Source organism: Coregonus clupeaformis, unplaced genomic scaffold, assembly GCF_020615455.1.
Source record: "Coregonus clupeaformis isolate EN_2021a unplaced genomic scaffold, ASM2061545v1 scaf0261, whole genome shotgun sequence".
In the NCBI taxonomy this organism is placed as follows: Eukaryota; Metazoa; Chordata; class Actinopteri; order Salmoniformes; family Salmonidae; genus Coregonus; species Coregonus clupeaformis.
The window spans coordinates 407,501-416,989 of NW_025533716.1; the positions used below are offsets into that span (position 1 = coordinate 407,501).

General features: G+C 41.3%; 1 protein-coding gene across 1 annotated transcript in view; it reads left to right on the plus strand.

Moving 5' to 3' along the window:
* LOC121551701 (receptor-type tyrosine-protein phosphatase delta) overlaps positions 1-1,221 on the plus strand; it is a 237,095-nt gene extending 235,874 nt beyond the window's left edge. The window contains 1 exon segment of the mRNA XM_045214471.1: positions 1-1,221. This exon segment is cut by the window's left edge and continues 294 nt beyond it. The gene's annotated coding sequence lies outside the window, so the exon portion shown is untranslated.
* Positions 1,222-9,489: the final 8,268 nt, after the last annotated feature.

The following is a 9,489-nucleotide window of genomic DNA, read 5'->3' on the forward strand; positions in this document are numbered from 1 at the left end:
GACCAGGGGTACCTCCAGCCCTAACCCAAACCCACTCACCACTCAGTCAGAAGTGCACTACTTTGTGCACTATATAGGGAATAGGGTGCCATTTTGGACGCAAACTGGCACTACTGAACAATGGATTGAGGATTCAATGGATTGATAATGGAACAAGTCTTTACATGGTAAAGGAAGACGGTTAGGGGAACTCACTTCATCCACAATGGAACATGTCTTTACATGGTAAAGGAAGACGGTTAGGGGAACTCACTTCATCCACAATGGAACAAGTCTTTACATGGTAAAGGAAGACGGTTAGGGGAACTCACTTCATCCACAATGGAACAAGTCTTTACATGGTAAAGGAAGACGGTTAGGGGAACTCACTTCATCCACAATGGAACATGTCTTTACATGGTAAAGGAAGACAGTTAGGGGAACTCACTTCATCCACAATGGAACATGTCTTTACATGGTAAAGGAAGACGGTTAGGGGAACTCACTTCATCCACAATGGAACAAGTCTTTACATGGTAAAGGAAGACAGTTAGGGGAACTCACTTCATCCACGACCGATGTGTACCAAGCAGCACCCACCTGGATATGTACTGGACTACAGTAGGATGACAAACATACCATCATTTGTTTTATTTTATCAAGAAAGTCCACTTTCTGGTTTCCGGCACGGATTGATTGATTGGACGTTGTCGGGACGATGCAGAGAGACTTTTGAGGATTGAAAATGAAAGGAACAAACAGTGTTAATGAAACGAGACTCCTTGGAATCATGGATCATGAAAGACACCAGTTTTCTTTGGGACCAGAATGTTGATTCAGGTGAATGAAGAAGGAGAGGAGGAGGATGAAGAGGAGGAGGAGGAAGAGGAGGAGGAGGAAGAGGAGGATATTTCTATAGTAATAAGTCATAATGAGCACCAACTCAACCTTATGGGCCCAATTCAATCAAATCCGCATTCCGATATTTACGCAGTAGCGGTTTATTTTACCCATGGTCAAACGATCAAATGGCATGACATAATGGTTTTGGGAGTAATGTAAACACCTAATACTACTGCCAGGTAGACTCCCCTGACAGGTAGATGCTTCCAGCTCACAGAAGTGTGGGTGCGTGAAGACACCAGTTTAAAAAACAAAGACACTGCAGAAACATTTCTAAATGCGAGTTTGATTGAATACCTGCCTGTGTGTCACTGTTGAAGAGGAATCGGTAAAGGGTTACCACAAAGTATAAACAACATCCATCTCGTTTTGTAGTACTATATAGATCTGTGATTATCTTTTTATTTTATTTTTTACTCTGTAAGAAATGTATTTCGTTTGTTTTTTACTGACTTGTGACTTTGTCTCGTCCTATGATTAAGACAAGGTTGCAACGCATTTCTTCTTTTGTATTGTAGGTTTTTTAAAAGCTGTGTTACTGTTCAAAAGCTGTGGTACTGTTTTAATGTGTACAATCAAGCAAAGTGAAATGGTTTACAGTTAGGCTTTACACCATTATTGATGTGTCACTCACTCCTCTGTCGTTCTCTTGTTCGCTGTTCGTGTTCTTGCACTCTCTCTCTCTCTCTCCTTCTCTCTCTCTCTCTCTCCCTCTCTCCCTCTCTCTCTCTCCCTCTCTCTCTCTCTCTCTCTCTCTCTCTCTGTCTCTCTGTCTCTCTGTCTCTCTGTCTCTCTGTCTCTCTGTCTCTCTGTCTCTCTGTCTCTCTGTCTCTCTGTCTCTCTGTCTCTCTGTCTCTCTGTCTCTCTGTCTCTCTGTCTCTCTGTCTCTCTGTCTCTCTGTCTCTCTGTCTCTCTGTCTCTCTGTCTCTCTGTCTCTCTGTCTCTCTGTCTCTCTGTCTCTCTGTCTCTCTGTCTCTCTGTCTCTCTGTCTCTCTGTCTCTCTGTCTCTCTGTCTCTCTGTCTCTCTGTCTCTCTGTCTCTCTGTCTCTCTGTCTCTCTGTCTCTCTGTCTCTCTGTCTCTCTGTCTCTCTGTCTCTCTGTCTCTCTGTCTCTCTGTCTCTCTGTCTCTCTGTCTCTCTGTCTCTCTGTCTCTCTGTCTCTCTGTCTCTCTGTCTCTCTGTCTCTCTGTCTCTCTGTCTCTCTGTCTCTCTGTCTCTCTGTCTCTCTGTCTCTCTGTCTCTCTGTCTCTCTGTCTCTCTGTCTCTCTGTCTCTCTGTCTCTCTGTCTCTCCGTCTCTCCGTCTCTCTCTCTCTCTCTCTCTCTCTCTCTCTCTCTCTCTCTCTCTCTCTCTCTCTCTCTCTCTCTCTCTCTCTCTCTCTCACTCTCTCTCACTCTCTCACTCTCTCTCACTCTCTCTCACTCTCTCTCTCGCTCTCTCTCGCTCTCTCTCTCTCTCCCTCTCTCCCTCTCCGTCTCTCTCTCTCTCTCTCTCTCTCTCTCTCTCTCTCTCTATTTAACACTATCAATCCTTTTCTGGGTTTCTGGACTCTCGTCTTCTCATAATCAGTGGGGCTAGGAGTATTTCATTTCCTGACCATGTGACCTGATCAGGAGAAACTCTAAACTCCTGGCCCTAATCCTCAGTACTAAGGCCAATACATGGCAGCCATTTCGACATGGCGGCCATTTTGAATGACCAGGGACCAGCTAATTATGATTCTGCTGCTATCAAAACACTCTCAACTTTTCCACCAGACAATGATGTATACAGTGTATACTAACCAGTGTATACTAACCAGTGTATACTACAGTGTACTCCGGTGTATACTAACCAGTGTATACTACAGTGTACTCCAGTGTATACTACAGTGTACTCCAGTGTATACTAACCAGTGTATACTACAGTGTACTCCAGTGTATACTACAGTGTACTCCAGTGTATACTAACCAGTGTATACTACAGTGTACTCCAGTGTATACTAACCAGTGTATACTACAGTGTACTCCAGTGTAGACTAACCAGTGTATACTACAGTGTACTCCAGTGTATACTAACCAGTGTATACTACAGTGTACTCCAGTGTATACTACAGTGTACTCCAGTGTATACTACAGTGTACTCCAGTGTATACTAACCAGTGTATACTACAGTGTACTACTCTAGATACTACATACTAAGGAGAAAGGCCCCAGTTGTGACAGAAACCACAGACGTACGCACATAAATTGCCAGATAGACGAAAAAGTATATGTGCCAATAAGCTTCACTAAGAGATCTCTCAACGAGGGAGGAAAAGAGGGAGGGAGGAAAGGAGGGAGGAAAAGAGAGAGGGAGGGAGGAAAGGAGGGAGGAAAAGAGAGAGGGAGGGAGGAAAGGAGGGAGGAAAAGAGGGAGGGAGGAAAGGAGGGAGGAAAAGAGGGAGGGAGGGAGGAAAAGAGGGAGGGAGGAAAGGAGGGAGGGAGGGAGGAAAGGAGGGAGGAAAAGAGAGAGGGAGGGAGGAAAGGAGGGAGGAAAAGAGGGAGGGAGGGAGTAAAGGAGGGAGGGAGGGAGTAAAGGAGGGAGGAAAAGAGAGAGGGATGGATGTGTGAAGGTATTTTTCTCACTGGAAATGCTCCCAGATATATAAGATAAGTATATATATATATGTAAGAATATGCGACTATAATATTTCTGTCATGTCTCTCACTACTCCAAGTTATGCCATATATAATGTTGACGATGATGGATCTTTTTCAGGCACAATGGTGTTATTATGACTGATACTGCACCTGCCCAATGAAATGTAAATGTGTTCGTTTTCAATAGGACCTATGACCCAGGAAGTAGGTACGTTTTTTTTTTGTCTTGTCATGGCGCAAGTAGACGATGTCATCCTTTTGTGCGTATCACAGCAATGAATGAGCAACAACTTGCGGTATTTCCAAACAGCATCAAATAAGTATTGTTAAGTTTAGACTGTATAGTGCCTTATAATACACGCCTATTTTGATCAAGTTAAAGTTATGTTGAAGGGTTATTGTGTGTTATGGTATGTATGTATGTTTACTGGAATATCCATTGTGTGTGTAATGTAAAGGATTTTGTTGTTATCGTTGTGTTTAGTATGTTTTGATATGTTATGGGAGTTTATGGAAGGGTCATTAAGGAACGGGGGGTTTTCTCTCATTCACCTTCATCTAGGCAACAAATGACCAGCCTAGTGGAATGTCATTGGTTTAAACCCCAACACAGTCAACAGCTAGCTAACCTAGTGTAATGTCTTTAGTTTAAACCCCATGACAGTCAACAGTTAGCTAACCTAGTGTAATGTCTTTGGTTTAAACCCCATCATGATCAACAGCTAACCTAGTGTAATGTCTTTGGTTTAAACCCCAACATGGTCAACAGCTAACCTAGTGTAATGTATTTGGTTTAAACCCCATCATGGTCAACAGCTAACCTAGTGTAATGTATTTGGTTTAAACCCCAACACAGTCAACAGCTAACCTAGTGTAATGTATTTGGTTTAAACCCCATCATGATCAACAGCTAACCTAGTGTAATGTCTTTGGTTTAAACCCCATCATGGTCAACAGCTAACCTAGTGTAATGTCTTTGGTTTAAACCCCATCATGGTCAACAGCTAACCTAGTGTAATGTATTTGGTTTAAACCCCATCATGGTCAACAGCTAACCTAGTGTAATGTATTTGGTTTAAACCCCATCATGATCAACAGCTAACCTAGTGTAATGTCTTTGGTTTAAACCCCATCATGGTCAACAGCTAACCTAGTGTAATGTATTTGGTTTAAACCCCATCACGTCAACAGCTAACCTAGTGTAATGTATTTGGTTTAAACCCCATCATGATCAACAGCTAACCTAGTGTAATGTCTTTGGTTTAAACCCCATCATGGTCAACAGCTAGGACCTCAGCATGGGATTTAAAAGAATCGTTATCTGCACAATTTATGTTGATGAGAGTTGAATTCTGCAATCCTATGGCACCCTATTCCTTATATAGTGCACTACTTTTGACCAGGGGTCATAGGGCTCCGGTAAAAAGTAGTGCACTACATAGGGAATAGGGTACCATTTGGGACACGTGCGTAGTGTTTTGGGTATTGAGTCCTGACGATCGAATCTGTCAAGTCAGTCAAGCTTGACTGAGTCAGTGACATTATTTTGTTCCAAAATGTCACGTAGTTTAGTTTCTTTCCTTCATGGGGCTTGGTGTGTATTCTTGTATTCCCTAGAGACTTCAATTTGACTCCTGTGAAAGTTGCCCATTTCAACAGGCGTCCCATTATGGTTTTGGCACAGACAGAGAGAAATCGGTCAGAAACAAGTCACACTAACTTCGCTACACTTCTACATAAAGATACAAGACAATGGCTTTGACGGTCGGGTGGAAAGTAAACGTGGCCCTGTCAGGGGCACCAATGTGCTTTCCGTTCCATTCCAGTTGAAACCTCCCTTATTTAAAGAAAACAGTGAAACTTCTTGTCCTGACTGTGTCTGTATCCCAAATAGCACCTTACTCCCCATCGTAGTATATTCTACATATAGGGAATAGGGTGCTGTTTTCCAGACACAGCCTGTGTTAGTTAGAATTCTGTTGTCCGTTTTCCCTGGCTGTCGTTGATCATCTTAGAAAGCTCCGGTCCTGTTGTTAGTCTACACCGTCCTCTATGTACGACACAGAAAGCAAACGTTTTGGAAACTCGCTCATTCATTCATTCATTCATTCGTTCTTTGCAGCTTTGTGTTGTCCACCACCACCTCACTGTACATCTTACAGTGACACAGATCGTTGTTGTTGTTGTTGTTGTTGTTGATGCGTCCCAAATGATCCCCTATTCCCTTATATAGTGCACTAGGACCCATAGGGCTCTGGTCAAAAGTAGTGCACTGTATAGGGAATAGGGTGCCATTTGGGACGTAGACGCCCGTCTTTTTATATGCATGGTATGGTAGCCTACCAGGACTTTTGAGACGGCCCCTTGGCGGAACACCTTGATGGGAAGCACTTTCTCTCTTTGTACTATGCACTACTAATATACTACTACCACCACCCCTGTTGATTCTATTATATTCAGACATGGGTTTAAAATACTTAAAGCGTTTGCTCTAGTCTGTCTGGAGTGCCAGATGGGCGGGGTTTTGAAGTTTTGCGACTGTTCTATTGGTTCCATTGCGCCAGGCAAGCTCAACCAAGCCCAGATACAGTATTTTAAATGATTTCCCATGTCTGATTCTGATATCCCCCCCCCCCACCCACCCACCACCCACCCAAACTATGTTACTTGAACTTGTGTTTGTCATTTAATATCAACCCTAAATGCACACTACGTTGTGTATATGTAAATAACACAGAACACAAAGAATACATCTACAAATAAATACATATGAAATAAATAAAACAGATTTTTATGAAAGCATCTATCACGGTCACTTATGTGCAATGTCACCCTCTGGATATGCTGTACCACTAAAGAAAACTATAAACTATCACATAAATTAATACATTAATCGTTATTTTCCCCCAAAATGTATCATGTGGATGAATAAAACTGGAGTTTATAAAAAAATTTTTTTTTAAACAACAGAATATGGCGTGTTAAATGGAAATAATCAAATTACCTCCAAACAACCTGTACATGTAAACGGTTTTCTGTTTTGAATGAAACAACTGAATTTTATTTTCTTACTTCGGGCGACACGGAAGAAAAGAGGTCTGTATGAAATTCTGTTTCTTTGTCGACACAAGTTTCATTTGTTACAAATAAACTCAAGTGAAAAAATGATGTGGGTGCTTCTGCTTTTGTTAGAGGTTTGTATGATGTGTGACTGTTGAATAAGAGAGAGAGAGAGAGAATGTACAGCATGTTACTTTGTGTATGACAGAATGTACAGCATGTTACTTTGTGAATGACAGAATGTACAGTATGTTACTTTGTGTATGACAGAATGTACAGTATGTTAGTTACCACCTGCAGTTTTTTTCTTCTCACAATTCTCCAGATGAAATGTACAGCTGCTGTGATGTGCAGGAGTTGGCAGCTCTGTGGAGGTTAGAGCAACCGTCTCGTAACCATGAGGTTGTGGGCTTCAACAATTATCAATGTCAAATATACCAGAAGAATTGGCTGTGATATGAAAGAGGTTGTGGGTTCGATGTCAAAATAATGAAGATAAGTGTAGAAAGTGTAGAGGGTGTGAAGGAGTTGGTGGCAGGGGCGTACCGTAGTTTCGCAGGGCCTCCCGCTAGGTCTGAAAAAAGCCAGAAGTTATGCCAATGGCGCAAAGAGAAACATTTGCATTTTTATAGCTAATCTCATGCTATTCTACACATTTTGTCAATGAAATTACTAGAGGGGCTATGTCAGAAACCCTTGACGTTCCAGAATGGGGTGAAAATGGCAGCCATATTGGTCAGGGAGAAATCCAAACCAGTCTAATTGGAATGAATGGCAGTAGAGGCATAATCCTGAGTTTACTTGTGCCGTTATATCAGAAATTGTGTAATAGAATTATTATTATTAATATAATATTTTTAACAATACAAAACGACAACATACAGACACAAACATCCACAACATCACCCCTGACCACACTGGTGGATTTACCATTAGGGGGCCTCATGAGCTGGGCATAAAACAAATATTTACAAAATATATAAATCATTTCTCAGCTCGAGGCATAATAAATAAATAATACATTCCCCATCAAAATCTGTCTGTTTAAAACAGAGATATCTGGTTTCTCAACCCACCACAGCAGCCACGGTGTCGGCCTTCAGCATCCTGCGGTGGAATGTGGCAGAGCTACAGCACAGTGTTTTGTCAGACCAGGAGACATCTCGAAAATCGCTCTTCTCACGAAAAACGTCTATAAACCGAACGGTTTGGTCTACAAATTAATATGACCCCTCTATGGAAAGATGAGCCTCTCACGAACACGATGGTGTTCTCCGTTTTACCGGACTGGTAACCCGGTACCGGGCCGAAAAATGAATGGATGTGAATAGGGCGGTCCACGGTATACTGGTCATGTTTATACAGGTAGCTTTCTTACATCTGTCAGATATGGGACAGACACTTCAAAACATACTTCCTTTTGATAAACATTTTGACTATCTGTTTTTCAGTGGTGTAAAGTACTTACGTAAAAATACTTTAAAGTACTGCTCATGTAGTTTTTTTGTGTATCTGTACTTTACTTTACTGTTTATATTTTTAACTACTTTTACTTCACTGCATTCCTAAAGACAATAATGTACTTTTTACTCTGTACATTTTCCCTGACACCCAAAAGTACTCGTTACATTTTGAATGCTTAGCAGGACAGGAAAATGGTTCAATTCACACACTTATCAACAGAACATCCCTGGTCATCCCTACTGCCTCTGATCTGGTGGACTCACTAAACACACATGCTTCATTATGTCTGAATGTTGGAGTGTGCCCCTGGCTATCTGTACACTTTTTTTTTTAAACAAGAAAATGGTGCCGTCTGGTTTGCTTAATATAAGGAATTTGAAATGATTTATACTTTTACTTTTACTTTTGATACATAAGTATATTTTAGCAATTACATTTACTTTTGATACTTAAGTATATTTTCAACCAAATACATTTAGACTTTTACTCAAGTAGAATTTTACTGGGTGACTTTTACTTTTACTTGAGTCATTTTCTATTAAAGTATCTTTACTTTTACTCAAGTATGACAATTGGGTACTTTTTCCACCTCCGCTGTTTTTCCATGTATGAATCTGTTATTCAATACATTTCTATGGGCTAATAGCAGTAATTCAATGTTATAATTTTTTTTAAATAAAACAGGGTCCTAAAATTCTAAATCAAATAGCCAAAAGTATCCTTGGTATGAAACAATTCCATATGTTAGCTTGGTAATAGTCTCGTATTGCCACACCTCCAGAATCTTGTCGCATCCCTTGGAGGTCTGGAGAATTTTGTATTGCAAAAAATGGTTTGAATGGTCCGCTGGCTCACAGCAGCAAGATTTAGATTGGATGTTAAATTTCAAGAACCCTCCCCCCACATGCCTTTTGGTGCTATGTGTTATGTTCGTCACTGTTTTCAGACCGGGAAGGATACGTTTTGCAGAGAGTTGTTCTGTTTGCAACATTGCAGAAAATTGATGAAAAATCTGGAGAGAAAAACAGAATTGTGTTTTGTCAGAAGTGTGCTCTATACACAAAATCGACATACATCAACATATTTTGATTGGATTTTAATCGCAATTTCTCAGCCATCCTCACCAGAGACTGTAAAACGAATTGTCAAGCACTGTTGCGCCTACGACACTAATGTAGTGAGCAGTATTGCAGCTCCGCCCAAGCACGGCATTTGATTGGTTTGACGTGTAGCGAGGCGTCACTGATTTACACCGGGTCTCCACACCTATGTAGCTATTTTTTCTGCCACAACGCATTTCTTTAGTAAAAAGACAGATGCTGCTGATGATACTGCCGTCGTCGTGGAGACAGAGGACATGTACGTGCAGCCCGTGTATCTGATGCTGTCTGGCCAAAAATATTATGGCAATAAGACAGAGGGGGCGCTGTTTCGCTCGCTCAGATGCTTTCTCCGGTGAAATAT